This window comes from Musca autumnalis, unplaced genomic scaffold, assembly GCF_047663935.1.
Source record: "Musca autumnalis isolate F117 unplaced genomic scaffold, ASM4766393v1 scaffold_2, whole genome shotgun sequence".
Lineage (NCBI taxonomy): Eukaryota > Metazoa > Arthropoda > Insecta > Diptera > Muscidae > Musca > Musca autumnalis.
This window is the reverse complement of record NW_027411755.1, coordinates 12240809-12254749: the sequence shown is the minus strand read 5'-3', so window position 1 is coordinate 12254749 and position 13941 is coordinate 12240809. Positions and strand designations below refer to the sequence as shown.

The 13941-nt window shown below is 38.0% G+C and overlaps 1 protein-coding gene across 1 annotated transcript in view; it reads left to right on the top strand.

The window, feature by feature from the left end:
- The window catches only part of H2.0 (Homeodomain protein 2.0), a 46801-nt gene that overhangs the window by 31185 nt on the left and 1675 nt on the right, over positions 1–13941 (top strand). The gene's annotated exons all lie outside the window — the stretch shown is intronic.

Here is a 13941-nt window from a genome sequence, read left to right as displayed (position 1 = left end):
AATGTTAAACGTTCAAAAAAATTTCTTCTTAATTATGAGGACAAATTAAATTGGCAACCTAACTAATGACTCAAGTTATTTTCTTATAAATTGAGTCTCCATCGAAATAAAAGCTTACTGAGTAATGACACCTAACATAAGAAAACATTCATCAGTTAACTAGAAAAACTACTTTCTGCGACCATTCCCGGGAGAAACTACTCTCATAACAAGAGATGAACGCCCACTTCTAGAGAAGACTTACATGATTGAAATACTTGGGAAATGGAAACCACACCAAACATATATTACGTTGTCTTGTCTGAGACTCAAATTCGGGAATTCAGGGTACATTGTCCCACGGTGTCCCTCATCTAGCCAGTTGAGTAGAAAATTCGATAACTCAAAGTAGTGGTATCACAAACCCAATACATTGTCTTAAATACAAGCTAAGAGTAAATGGCTTAAAGAGATTCCAATGCAACCAACTAATTAGACTGACAAGATTTTTAATTTTTATAGCTTTAAATTGCCTAGCACGATGGTCCTCAGACCATCTTCAGAAATTTCTCTAAGTTTCTCTCAAATACAAACTAAGGTGTAAATGGCGTCCAACATGGAGAAATTCAAACAAGGTAGATAACAATCTGTAAAGAAATAAACCGAATTAGACTGCCGGCAAGATGGAATTTAAAATGTTTTATGTAGAGAATATACTAAAAATCTCGCATCATTTCAAACGATGTAGACAACAATTTATGAAAAATATATCAGATTAGACTGACAGGAATTTCCAAGTCGACAAGATGGAATTTAACTAGTTTTCTCTAGAGAATTCAATATACTAACGATCTCGCAGCAGGAAAATGGCGCCCAACGTGTGAGGGAATCAAAATCTCTGAAACCTTAAAATAGTATAGTCCAAAATCTTATCTACACTTGTTGTGAAACCAAAAGTCTTGCTGTAGACAGTGCTGTATTCTAAACTTCTTAAAAGATTTCTTTAAAATGGAACAAATGGCGCCCAACGTGGAATGAGCTCAACATCTCCGAAACCCTAAAATAGTCTAGTCTTAATCTTGTCTAAATTATAATTTTGAAAGTTAATGGCATACAACTTGGGTATTCTATAACTGGAAAACATTAAAAACGACTTAAAGTTAAAATCAGAACATCCACGGTCTGTTGATACTTAAAAACTCTACGATTTAAGAATGGGGTCAGGGTAGGATGGCTGTTAAAAATAGTATTTAAAAATCCACGATTTTGGGTCAGATGGTCGTTAGAAAAAGTCCTAAAAATCCACGATTTTCCTCGATTTTGGGTCAGGAGGTAGTTAAAAACAGTCTTTAAAAAATCCACATTTTAGGATCAGATGGTCGTTAAAAATGCACGACTTAGGGTCATATGGTCCTTAAAAAGTCTTAAAAATCCTCGATTTAGGGTCATATGGTCGTTAAAAAGTCTTAAAAATCCTCGATTTAGGGTCATATAGTCCTTAAAAATAGCTTTTCAAAAATCCACGATTTAGGGTCGGCAGGTCGTTATAAAATATTCTTTAAAAAATCCACGATTAAGGATGGTCGGTATAAAATATTTTTTTAAAAATCCACGATTTAGGATGGTCCTTATCAAATAATCTTTAAAAAATCACGATTTAGGGTCAGCTGGTCCTTAAAAAATATTCTTTAAAAAATCCACGATTTAGGGTCAGCTGGTCCTTGAAAAATATTCTTTAAAAAAATCCACGATTTAGGGTCAGGTGGTCCTTGAAAAATAGTCTTTAAAAAATACACGATTTAGGGTCAGCTGGTCCTTGAAAAATATTCTTTAAAAAAATCCACGATTTCGGGTCAGCAGGTCCTTGAAAAATATTCTTTAAAAATCCACAATTAAGGGTCCTTTAACATATTCTTTAAAAAATTCCATGATGAAGGGTCAGCTGGACCTTTCAATATTCTTTTAAAATCCACGATTTATAGTCAGCTGGTCCTTGATAAATATAATTCAAAAAATCCACAATTTATGGTCAGCTGGTCCTTTCAAAATTCTTTTAAAAATCCACGATTTATGGTCAGCTGGTCCTTGATAAATATAATTTAAAAAAACCACAATTTATGGTCAGCTGGTTCATTCTTTAAATTCTTTAAAAAATTCACGATTAAGGGTCAGTTGGTCGTTCAAAATATTCTTTAAAAAATCCACGATAAGGGGTCAGTTTATCCTTTAAAAAAACACCATTTAAGGGTAAGATGGTCGTTTAAAATATTCTTTAAAAAGTCCACGATTAAGGTTCAGCTGTTCCAAAAAAATATTCTTTAAAAATCTACGATTAAGTGTAAGCTGGTCCCTAAAAAATATTCTTTAAAAAATCTACGATTAAGTGTCAACTGGTCCTTAAAAAATATCCTTTAAAAATACACGACATAAGGCCAGTCGATCCTTAAAAAATAGTCTTTAAAAAACACGATTAAGGGTCAGCTGTTCCTTAAAAAATATTCTTTAAAAATTATCCAAAATAGTGAAGTGCCAGATAAATATGTCAGTAGTGAAATCTTAACTGATCACGAGGAGATCACAGTAACATTAAAATTGAACTGCAAAGCATTGGTGCTCAACTTCTTAACTGCAAATAAATTAGACTCTCATCTTGGCAGTCAATTCTGAATCTTTCTAATGGAGAACGGCTTACGGACCCCATAATCTAAAATTAACAAAAAAAATCAAAGACCAAAAGTCAAAAAAGACAAAATATAATGAAAAAATATATCAAATATGGCGGCCAACATGGGGATTGTATGTAAGGAGGAATCCATTTAAATATTTGAAGCTATGAAGTCGAAAGTCTAATTGCATTAACCAAAAGAAAGTTCGCATTATATAAAACTTGTAATAAATAGGAAGCTAAAATAATAAAGCCCAACAATGAGATTTAAATGGCGCCCAACATCTAGACTTTGATTTTACAAATACCTGAAACTTTTTATGACTAAAAATCTCTCTCTCTCAAAAGTTTATTTTTGTACGGAAACACACTATGGTTATTTGAAAGCAACAACCTGGCATATGAATAACGTCATACATGGATCCCTCAATAATATCGATATCTTCTAAGGCAATTGTAGGCATAAAGTCCTAGTTTGGGTTCCCCAACATAATCTGAATCTCCCAATATTCGGGTTTAATCCGCTTGAAACTGTTTTTATTAAAAATTAAACCAAAAGCGTAGGCAATTGTTTGGGCAGAGTCAGAAAAATGTTGACGTTATCGTAGAACCAATTTCTCCGAACTTAAAGTCATATGATACTCAAAAGGTATCTCAATCTTATGGGTACCCTATGAAGGTCTGGGAGGTACATATCCGCCTAAATATATTCTTTAAGAAGGTATGAGGAACCTTTAAAATTACTTGGAATCATTTTGTGAAACTATTAATCATCATATAAGTGGCGCCCAACATGGGTCTACTCAATAAAATATACCGTGTACATTGCGACCGTGGTGCAATGGTAAGCCTGCCCGCCTTGCACTCAGAAAGTCTGTGGTTCAATCCCTGACCAAAACATCAACATTTTCGGCGATGCAAATCCCCTCAGTCTAATTTAAGCGACATTTCCTGAGTAGTACGGTCAAGTGGCGTCGTAAAACAGGCCGTTCGGACTCGGCGATAAAAATTAGGTCCCATATCATTGAGCCCATATGAATCGGCGTGCACTCATTGCTATGAGAGAAATCTCCCTTGTCCCTTCGGGGATGTTGAAACATATGTATGCATACGTTGCGACAGTTTGTCAAAATTCTTATCATTAGTGTCTAGGAATCTATGCTACTTTGTCACCCATAGCTGTCAATTGTGGCACTTCTTACCAAAAACGTATGTTAAATTGTTGCAATTTTATGATGTGTGATGCGATCTAATCAATCAATGACTACCCAATACGTCCATCGTTTAGCCACTCAAACGAGCAAACAAACAAATCAACCATGCAAGCAAGCAAGAAAGATACCAACGGCAACAGATATTACAACAATACATAGCAATCAAAGAATTCATCGATACAAAGATGTTGAAAAAAAAAACCTAAACAAGCTACTTTCAACGCCGCATAAAATAAATTCATAAACAAAAACTAAATTAAAAAACATATAAAATTGAGACAGCCTACCATACGACAAACGGATTGTTATGTTGTGTATTAGAGGAGGGCTAGGGAAGAGTTTTTGGTAGTTTTAGGGTAACAAATATATGATGATTTAATTTTAAATTAATTAATATCCATATAACCTGACAACATTTTCAGCTATAAAAATGTCAACAAAGTCGGTTCACCTATTTACAAATTAAGAAATCACTGAAATAGTCGGTTAATCGGGAAAACGCTAAAAGTTCGTTAAATCGCTTTGGCTGGTTGTGAAAAATGCCCATAAAAAATCTTGATTAAAATATGTTTCTGATTAAAATAATAGCTAAATTTAAATGGCGAGATTGGAGATTATTTTGATTATTCTCTGCGGGAGCATAGGGATCAAAGACAAATTACATAATAACCATAACCATATCCAGCACTCTGTGAAAAACACAATAGGCTATAATCTCATTGTCTAAAACGTCGGTTAGAGAGGATATTTTCTATTAGTTCAGTAGTTCTTCTGGTAACCCATCGGCATGGTTGGCTCATTATTTTCATGGGGCTTTATTCTGACTTTAGACCATTTTGTATGGAAGGCCAACTAAAGTATACCCTCAGCTTTTATACTAACGAGGGTATATACAACGAAATCATGGTTTTAGACCCCAAGCATGTTTGGACGAAATCCGTTTCAGACAATTTGGAGTTGATTCAGCCGTGTCCATCCGTCTGTCTGTCTGGCTGGCTTAACCGATTCGGTTCAAAATTTTGTCCAACCGATTCGGTTCAAAATTTTGTCCAACCTTAATTTAAGTTCGAAGATGGGCTGTATTTGTCCACTCCTTCTGGTACCTCCCCCACAAAAGTTCGAAAATGTTCGGAAAATTTGTGCGCACCATAACTCATTAAGGGAGAAACCGATTTGATCCAAACTTTGCACATCGTGAAATTTCTACCAGACTTAGCTGAGGTTCCAATATTTACTCAATCGGTCAATTCCTTCGGGTACCTCCCTCGGATAAGTTCAGATTAGGACCTGCTCTCGAATCGCTTTGATTTTTGTTGCAACAACTTGTATTTACCGCCCCCCATACGACGGCACAAGTTTCATCAGGGGCAAGTCCATACTTCCTAAGAAAATAGCCTGAAGGGTGCAATAAGTTCAGTTCATTTCAGACGTCTAGGTGGTGAACACCTATATGTTATCGACAAAAGACCCTGACGTCATTACGATCCCTATGTCGTCTGAAGGGTGTGGAATTTCAGAAGGGTAGAGAAAGGTTAAATAGTTCCGGAAATATCATCCACAACAGAGAAACTTCCTCTTCGGGTCTTAAACTTCTTATTTCTGAATTCCAAAAACGACTGGCATTCAGTCCACGCATACAGTCTTCTCTATGTCCTCGTGCAATGGTATGCACACCCGCTTTGCACGCTGAAGGTCGTGGGTTCGATTCCCCGGCCAGGCAACATCAAACATTTTTTCAATGGTAGCAAAATACCCCTCAGTAATGTTGGCGACATTTCCTGAGTATTTCAGCCATGTAAAACTTCTCTACAAAAGTGGTGTCTTAGACACGCCATTTGGACTCGGCGATAAACTGTAGGCCCCATATCATTGAGCTAATATGAATCGGGGTGCAATCACTGATATGAGAGAAGTCTTCCTTGTCCCTTCCGGGATGTTTGTGGAACAATTATATATTATGTCCTCGAACGGCTTGGCATGGTTGGAGGTATCGAAAGCTATCGATAGGTCAAGAGCTACAATGACTGCTTCGGTCTCACTGCGAAATCCTGATGCTGATGTTGGGCAATTGGGAAAATGATTCTCATCATAGGGAGGAGTAATTCCTCTAGGTTCTTCGCTACTGTCGACAGGAGAGAAATCGGCCTGTACATTTTACCTCTTCTGGTATCCTTGCCAGGCGATAGTAGCGGTACCACTCTGCAAAATTTCAGGCTTCCAATACAATATGGGTGGCTAATGATAGATTAAGAACAATAGTCAAATACACAACTCCGTTTTCATCATATTGCTTAAACAGTACCATTGAGATTCCGTGTGGGACCAACGCTTTGGAAGATTCCGTGTTTTGGATTTTTACGCTCATCGTAAATTGTGCTGGTACCTCGTCTGCTGAGTGGACTCTTATACGGCCTATCACCCTCCTCTTCGCCCATATAACTCTCGAGGTGCTCTTTAAATTGCCGGTTAAAATAATACGCGCACCTCTTCGGATCTGTTGAAAGTAACATCCGTTATATTATTCTTCATTCCCAGATTCGAGAGTCCACAATTAACTAAATCATCTATCAGTGCTGCATTGCTTCAGGTGGTCTAGCCACTTTTTCCGCTAATACTCGGCTAGTGGCCTGTTGGCTTCATGTGTAATTTCCTTAAAACACGACTCTTCGAAGTTCGTACGAGCAAGCTCATATAACCGTATTCTACTCTCGCAGCCTCTACTGTGAAATTTGGTCTAACATCGGGTATTCGACCAGCATGTATGAAGCGGTTGCAGCTGTGATGATGTCTCGGAAATGGTCTCTCAGCTACCGGAGGATCTGAGGGATTGAGCAGCTCTCTGAAGCGGTAATTGGTAAATTACATGGTTTCCACGATTTACAGAAGTACGCCGCACAGTGGTTCAGAGTCGTTTTTTCCTGGTCAAAATTCTGTAACTTTTGAACGGATAGAGATATTTTCATAATTCTTTTTTTGTTCGACAGATAGCTTCCAGCTTTCCGCCACATTAAAAGCCACCAAATTCGGTCTAGGGGTTGCAGAGGAATTCAAGGTTAAAGTTTTTTAATTTTTTTTCAAAAAATTTTAATTTTTTCCTATTACTCTTATAAAAACTCACATATTAAAAAAATGCCCATTTGAAAAAGCTATAATTTATATGGGTGGGAAACACATTTTTACCCATGTAATTTTAATAAATTTAAAAAAGTGTTAAACGGACGGAACCGGACGGATACAAAAATATATATGTATATATGGACTTACAGAGGACACTCTCGGGCATCATTCTGTGAAAGCGGAACTTTGTTGCAAGCTTTTCCCTAAAGTTGAAATTTCACTAAAATTTAGTACCTGAGGAAAAATAAAATAGCTCACTTCGTGTAAACTTATCGACAAAAATGTGGATTAGGATTAAAGTTCAAAAGTGTTGCAGATGAGGTACATGAAGGAATGGACCGACATAGTCCATTATGGAAGTGGATCTTACTTTGGGAGTCATATCTTTTCGATAGGTATCGCGCCCACAAGTCATTTCAGTGGTTTATCGTATAATTTTTGGACCGGTATGCCAGGAAGCATGGACTTGTCCACGGAAAACATTATATGGCTGTAAACAGGACCACAACGAACAGCATCGGTATACATTTCCAAAGGATTTTCGAACAGACCCTAAACTGCACTTAGGCACAAATGTTGAACTTTTGTGGGGGAGGTGTCCTAAGGCGACAATCGACATCGGCCATTTTAGAAGTTAAACTAAATTTGGACAAAATATTAGGAGATCCAAAGTTTGGACCAAATTAGTTGCCCGTTCAAGAGATATCGTGCATAACATTTTAGTGGTATTTTTTAAATATTGGGGGAGAAATACTGGAAGTTGTGGACCGGCATTACCCATCTTCCAACTGAAACTAAGTTTGGGCAAAATGGCTTTGTTCCTTTACTTTTTTAAAATGGTAAAAGTGGTAAAAGAGAAAAGTGTCAAAATTGCTCTCTCATGACCAGGTTTACAAGAAAAGTTAAGAAACGAAAAAATAGTAGATCTGGTAGCAATGTGAAATAGAAACAAACAAATAACTTTTCTTCTTTTATTTCACCGTTTTTAAACATTCGCTTTTTTCTTCTGTTTTTGTTATTTTTTTCTTCATTTTTAAATAATCGTTAAACAAATGTCGAAAAATCAGTTCTACCCGTTTTTACCCGAAGAAATTTGTCTGGTAGCCTGTGGTAGAAGAGAAAGGCATTCATGCCATCTCTCTTCTCCCTCTCTCTTAAAAATTCATGCTCTCCAGCCACTACATATGGTGCCATAGGGGTTTTTTTTACACCTTTCCGGCTGTTTTCCCAAGAAGTATAGACTTGCCCCTAAAAACTTTTACCAACGTAATTGAGGCAACGAATGCAAGTTGCTTAAATAAAAATCAAAGTGATTCGAGAGCAGGTCTTAAAGTAAACTTATTCGAAACTCTGTTTGGCAGGTACCCGAAAGAGTGGACAAATATAGTCCACATTCGAATTTGATCTATATCTGGTAGATATGTTAGAATGTGTAAAGTATTGAAGAAATCGGTCACTCCATTCAAGAGTTATCGTGCGCACATATTTTTCGAACATTTTTGAACCTTTGTGGGGGAGGTACCTGAAGGAGCGAACCAATCTTATATTTGAACTTAAACTAAGTTTGAACAAAATATTACGAAGGCCAAATTTTAGAACGAATTGTCTGAACTGTTCGAGCGTTTTTTGCGCTCCAACCACTATACACGGTGTCATAAGAGCCTCTTGCACCTTTCAAGATATTTTCTCAGGAAGTGTGGATTTGTCCGTGATGAAACTTGTGCCGTCGTATAGAGGGAAGTGAATAGAAGCTGCTACAATAAAAATCAAAGCGATTCGAGAGCAGATTCTAAACTGAACTACTCCGAAATTTTGTGTGGGATGTATCCTAAAGTGTGGACCGATTGAGTCCCTATTGACTTCATCTAAGTCGGGTAGAAATTTTACGACGTGCAAAGTATGGACCAAATCGGTTACTCCCCTCAAGAGTTATCGTGCGTACAAATTTTCCGAACATTTTCGTACTTTTGTGGGGGAGGTACCTGAAGGAGTGGATCGATATGGCACATCTTCCCACTTAAACTAAATTGGACAAAATATTACGAAGGCCAAATTTTGGACCAAATCAGTTCATCCGTTCAAGATTTATCGTGCGCTCCAGCCAGCCAGACAGACGGATGGATGGACATGGCTAAATCAACTCCAAATTGTCTGAAACGGATTTCATCCAAACATACTTGGGTTCTAAAACCATTATTTCAATGAGGCACATTTTTCCCGTATGAAAATGTATATACCCTAGTTAGAATAAATGCTGAGGGTATAAAGGGACAGTGGTGATTGTTGTTGTAGCAACGCAAATACGTTCGGTCGTGTATTATTTCAGTTATCAGGTTATGGTTCCTCTGTATCCAGATTCAAAAATTCTGCCACTTGGACTGGTTGCGTCCATAAAGAATCGGTAGACAGGTGAGTGGGGTTAACTGGATGAGGGATGGTCCCCAAGTACGGCATTCACACTATATCTCTGTACTGCCTGCGCGACTGCATAAGTGTGAATGCTTTTCCAACCTGCCAGATGGGCTCATTGGTCTAGAGGTTCTCGTTTCAATCCCAATCCCCGGTGGCCGGTTCTATGCACCGATTAACTCAGAGGAATTTTCGACCATGGACCGTCGCCTCAACAATCATGTTTCTGTGTTCGTGGACAGCGGTAATTGTCTTGGCAAGTTGGAGAACTGATTATTGCCTCAGTAGCAGAGCACTGATTTGCTCGATTTTACTCACGAGTGGCAGTACTCCAATTCGAACAAGTAAGAACGGCGTTAAGTTCGGCCGGGCCGAACTTGTTATACCCTCCACCACAAGTTGTATTGAAGTAAAATTTAATAATTAGTTTCCTTTCGTGTATGAAGAAGACTTAATACTAAATTTCAGCAATTTCGGTAAAACAATGTGAGGCACCATTCTATGGGGGCTATTTCAAAACGTCGATCTATACCGACAAATTTCTGACGGAAAGTTTTTAGGCTCAAAGAAGACTAAATATCAAATTTCCTATATTTCGGTAAGAATAAAATACCGAAAATCAAGAAGTACGCTTCTATGGTGATATGGGAAGACGTGGGCCTATACTGATAATACTCTTCTGGAATATTTTATAACTCTTGGAAGACGAAATAACGAATATTAGCAAATTTCAGCCATTTTGGTGGAATATTGAAGACACAACCTTCAACATACGAAAAATCGTGAGGTACCTTTCCATGGGGGCTATATGAAAGCGTGGACCTATACCGACAAATTTAAAGGGGAAGTTTGAGTACCCCCAACGAAGTCTAAATACCAAATTTCTGCCATTTCGGTGGAATATTAAGGCCACAACGTTCTAAATACCGAAAATCGGGAGGTACCGTTCTATGGGGGCTATATGAAGGCATGGACCGATACCGACAAAGTTCTGGGAGAACGTTTTATACCACCAACGTAGACTAAGTACCAAATGTCAGCCATTTCGGTGTGATAATGAAGTTAAAACCTTCAAAATACCGAAAATCGGGAGGTACCGTTCTATGGGGGCTATATGAAGATGTGTACCGATACCGACAAAATTCTGGAGAAAAGTTTTATACCCTTAAAGAAGACTAGGTACCAAATTTCAGCCCTTTTGGTAGGATAATGAAGCTAAAGCCTTAAAAATACCGAAAATCGGGAGGTACCGTTCTATGGGGGCTATATCAAAACGTGGACCGATATATCCCAATACCAACCATCCTGCAAGTAATAAAAACTTCTGTACCAAATTTTGAGTCTCTATCTTTAAAATTGCGAGCTGTATCTTGATTTCAACAGACAGACGGACGGACGGACAGACGGACATGGTCAAATCGACATAGAATTTTATGATGATCAATAATATATATATACTTTATGGGGTCTCCGACGAATATTTCGATGTGTTACAAACGGAATGACAAATTTAATTATACCCTCCATATGGTGGAGGGTATAAAAAGAGCAAAGCATATGCGCTCTAATTCGAGTAGCATAAAAAATAGAATACATTTTTTCTACTCGCAGGAGAACTTCCGCTCCAATTCGAGTGAAAATCGCTCGCATTTCAGAGCTCCGGTACTGAGACCAAAACGTTGACTGAGTGCAGTTGAGCATTTTTTGCTAATCGCTGATTTAGGTCCAAAAATGCAGTTATTAGGTTTTTTTGTAAAGTCATAGGCTTGGGGTATTAAGCTGTCGGCAATACCGATTGATTAATAGCAGGGAGAAACTACCTTTGAACAGTGGTGATTGTCTTGGTTGGTTGTAAGCTGATTTTTGCAACAATCCTTATTACTGAGGCAAGTTAAGATATGAGCCAGTAAATGACGTTTTCTGAGCAATTGGATTACCGATGGGATTCTATACATTATTGCCGCTAAATTTTCATTTTAATTTGGCGCCCGATATAAAAGCGTTCGAAAAACCAAGTTTTTTTTTATTGGAGAAAATTTCTTTGCAAAACATCGACTTCTCTTCAGAACCCTAATATAAGTTAAGAGTAATATTGGGGTCGAGATGAATGGTTTATTTTTTTCTTTAATTAATGCCTTTTTTTCGATTGCTTGAGTGGAGTATTCCCCCATTGGCTCAACTTCATTTATTGCCCTCTATTACAGAGAGTAATGTTTTTCAAAACGAACTGACATTGTTGCAAAATTTTACTGATCGCTACCAATATCATGATTTCATCCCGGCGAAGGCCACTAAATGTTTTAAATTTAAGGCTAAGGCCGCATTTGGCGAATTATTTGTAACTCTTTTCCTCCCTTTAGGTTTCCCAAGCGTTCTGGTATCATCATTACGAGCATATGTTAATAACAATTCTCCTTCAGGTGGTTCCAGTTTGTCGCAAGCCAACTTGTCAACTCTCACCATTAAAGCCGTGACATTCCTAAAATGTATTCCTAAAAAAGTAATATAAACCATTTCATACCTTCGCCCAGTTAGATATGCAAATTTTAAGAGATTTAAATGTTTTCATTAGCCCGATACTTTTTATGAACCCACTTCATTATCACAGACCCCACATATTTCCTCAATGTTAACGGTCATTACGTTAACCACAAAAACGACCAATAAATTGTTAATGATTTTTCGTGGGTAATTTGAAGAAATATCTTCAACACACCACAGGTGCTTGTCGTGCTGTGCTGTGCAGGGGATGTCGGGGGGTCCATTGTCTAGAATATCACCAAAATGCAACCTCCCTTTAGCCGACGAGACGAACGGCCAACTACTGCCATGGTGGATGGTGATATGCGTGTCCCCCTTCCCCCTCTTCTTTTACGGAAACAAACCATTTTGACCATTTTTGATAACGATCTTGTCTGATGCCAGTCCAGTGGGGGGTGGTTTGTGGTCGTCGGGTGTTGGTTGGTGGTTAGAGGTGGCTAGTCTAAATAATTATAACTGTGATCTTATTGTGATGTGCTTATTGCATTCACAACAAACAAATATGATGATCATCATCATCGGCTTGGCCAGCAATATTTTGTGACTGCACATGCATCCGAACCATGAGTGATCATCAATCGGCTCCACATCAAATCAAAAATCCATATGTTGTCTGTTTGTGGTTTTTGTTGTTACAAATCGCCTTTGTGGCGCTGACTTTATCAGTGCCAATGAGGCGCCTCATCTATCAATGATGTGGGGCAACAGTGGTGCTGCTGCTGATGGTGGCACTCTTCTTCTGATGAGCTATGAGGCTGGCTGGGGGTTTGAAGTTTGTGCATTTTGTTGTTGTTGTTGGGCGATTGTAGTGATTGTTTAACTCATCTCATTTTCGTAAAAAGATATTAATCAGTTGTTGCTATTGTTGTTTTATCGATCGGAACAATTAATTACTCAAGTTAATCGATTTTCTTCATTGGATTTACTGGGGGCCGCGGCTCCCCCTACCCCCCTAGCCAATTGCCCACAATATTGAAGCAATTCCATCAATTCAATTAATCGCGTCTAGTCCGTTTAGCTAAAAAAATCAACATAAACACATCATTCTGTTCCTCAATTGCCTGGTGCGGATTGATGGTTTCGGAATGATTTGATTTTCAGGAGGGAAATTATTGAAATGTTTTTGTTTTCTTTTTTTCTTCAAATTATCTCTCATTTTCTTAAGCAATAATTTGTTTAAATGGCAATTTTTCGCTTTGAATACCAACTAAATTGTGATTAATTACCTTGATCTAAATACTCGGAAATTATTCCGGGGTGTTGTTTATTTGATGGGTTATTTTCAACATAATTACCATCATTCAAATTAAGAGGCGATAAATTAGGGGTGTGCCGTTCGGTAATCTGGTGATTAGTTTTTATTATTTTTATGAGGAAATTTATCTCTAAGGAACCAAGTGATGGATTAACCATTTAAAGGGTACATAACAATTTTGAAAACCAGAGCTGGGAGTCGTTGAATAAGAATTTGAAAGTCTGAAAAGGAACTATAAAAGCATAGTTATAGAAGCACCCTTTCTTTTAAAAAAGGTCTATAGAAGAACCCTTTCTTGCAGAAAGGGTTTATAGAAGCACCATTTCTTGCAGAAAAGATCTATAGAAGCATCCTTTCTTGCAGAAAGGGTCTAGAGAAGCACCACTTCTTTCAGAAAGGGTCTATAGAGGCACCCTTTCTTGCAGAAAGGGTCTATAGAGGCACCCTTTCTTGCAGAAAGGGTCTAGAGAAACACCCTTTCTTACAGAAAGGGTCTAGAGAAGCATCCTTTCTTGCAGAAAGGGTCTAGGGAAGCACCCTTTCTTGCAGAAAGGGTCTAGGGAAGCACCCTTTCTTGCAGAAAGGGTCTAGAGAAACACCCTTTCTTTCATAAAGGGTCTAGAGAAACACCCTTTCTTGCAGAAAGGGTCTATAGAAGCACCCTTTCTTGCAGAAAGGGTCTATAGAAACACCCCTTCTTGCAGAAAGGGTCTATAGAAGCACCCTTTATTGCAGAAAGGGTCTATAGAAGCACCCTTTCT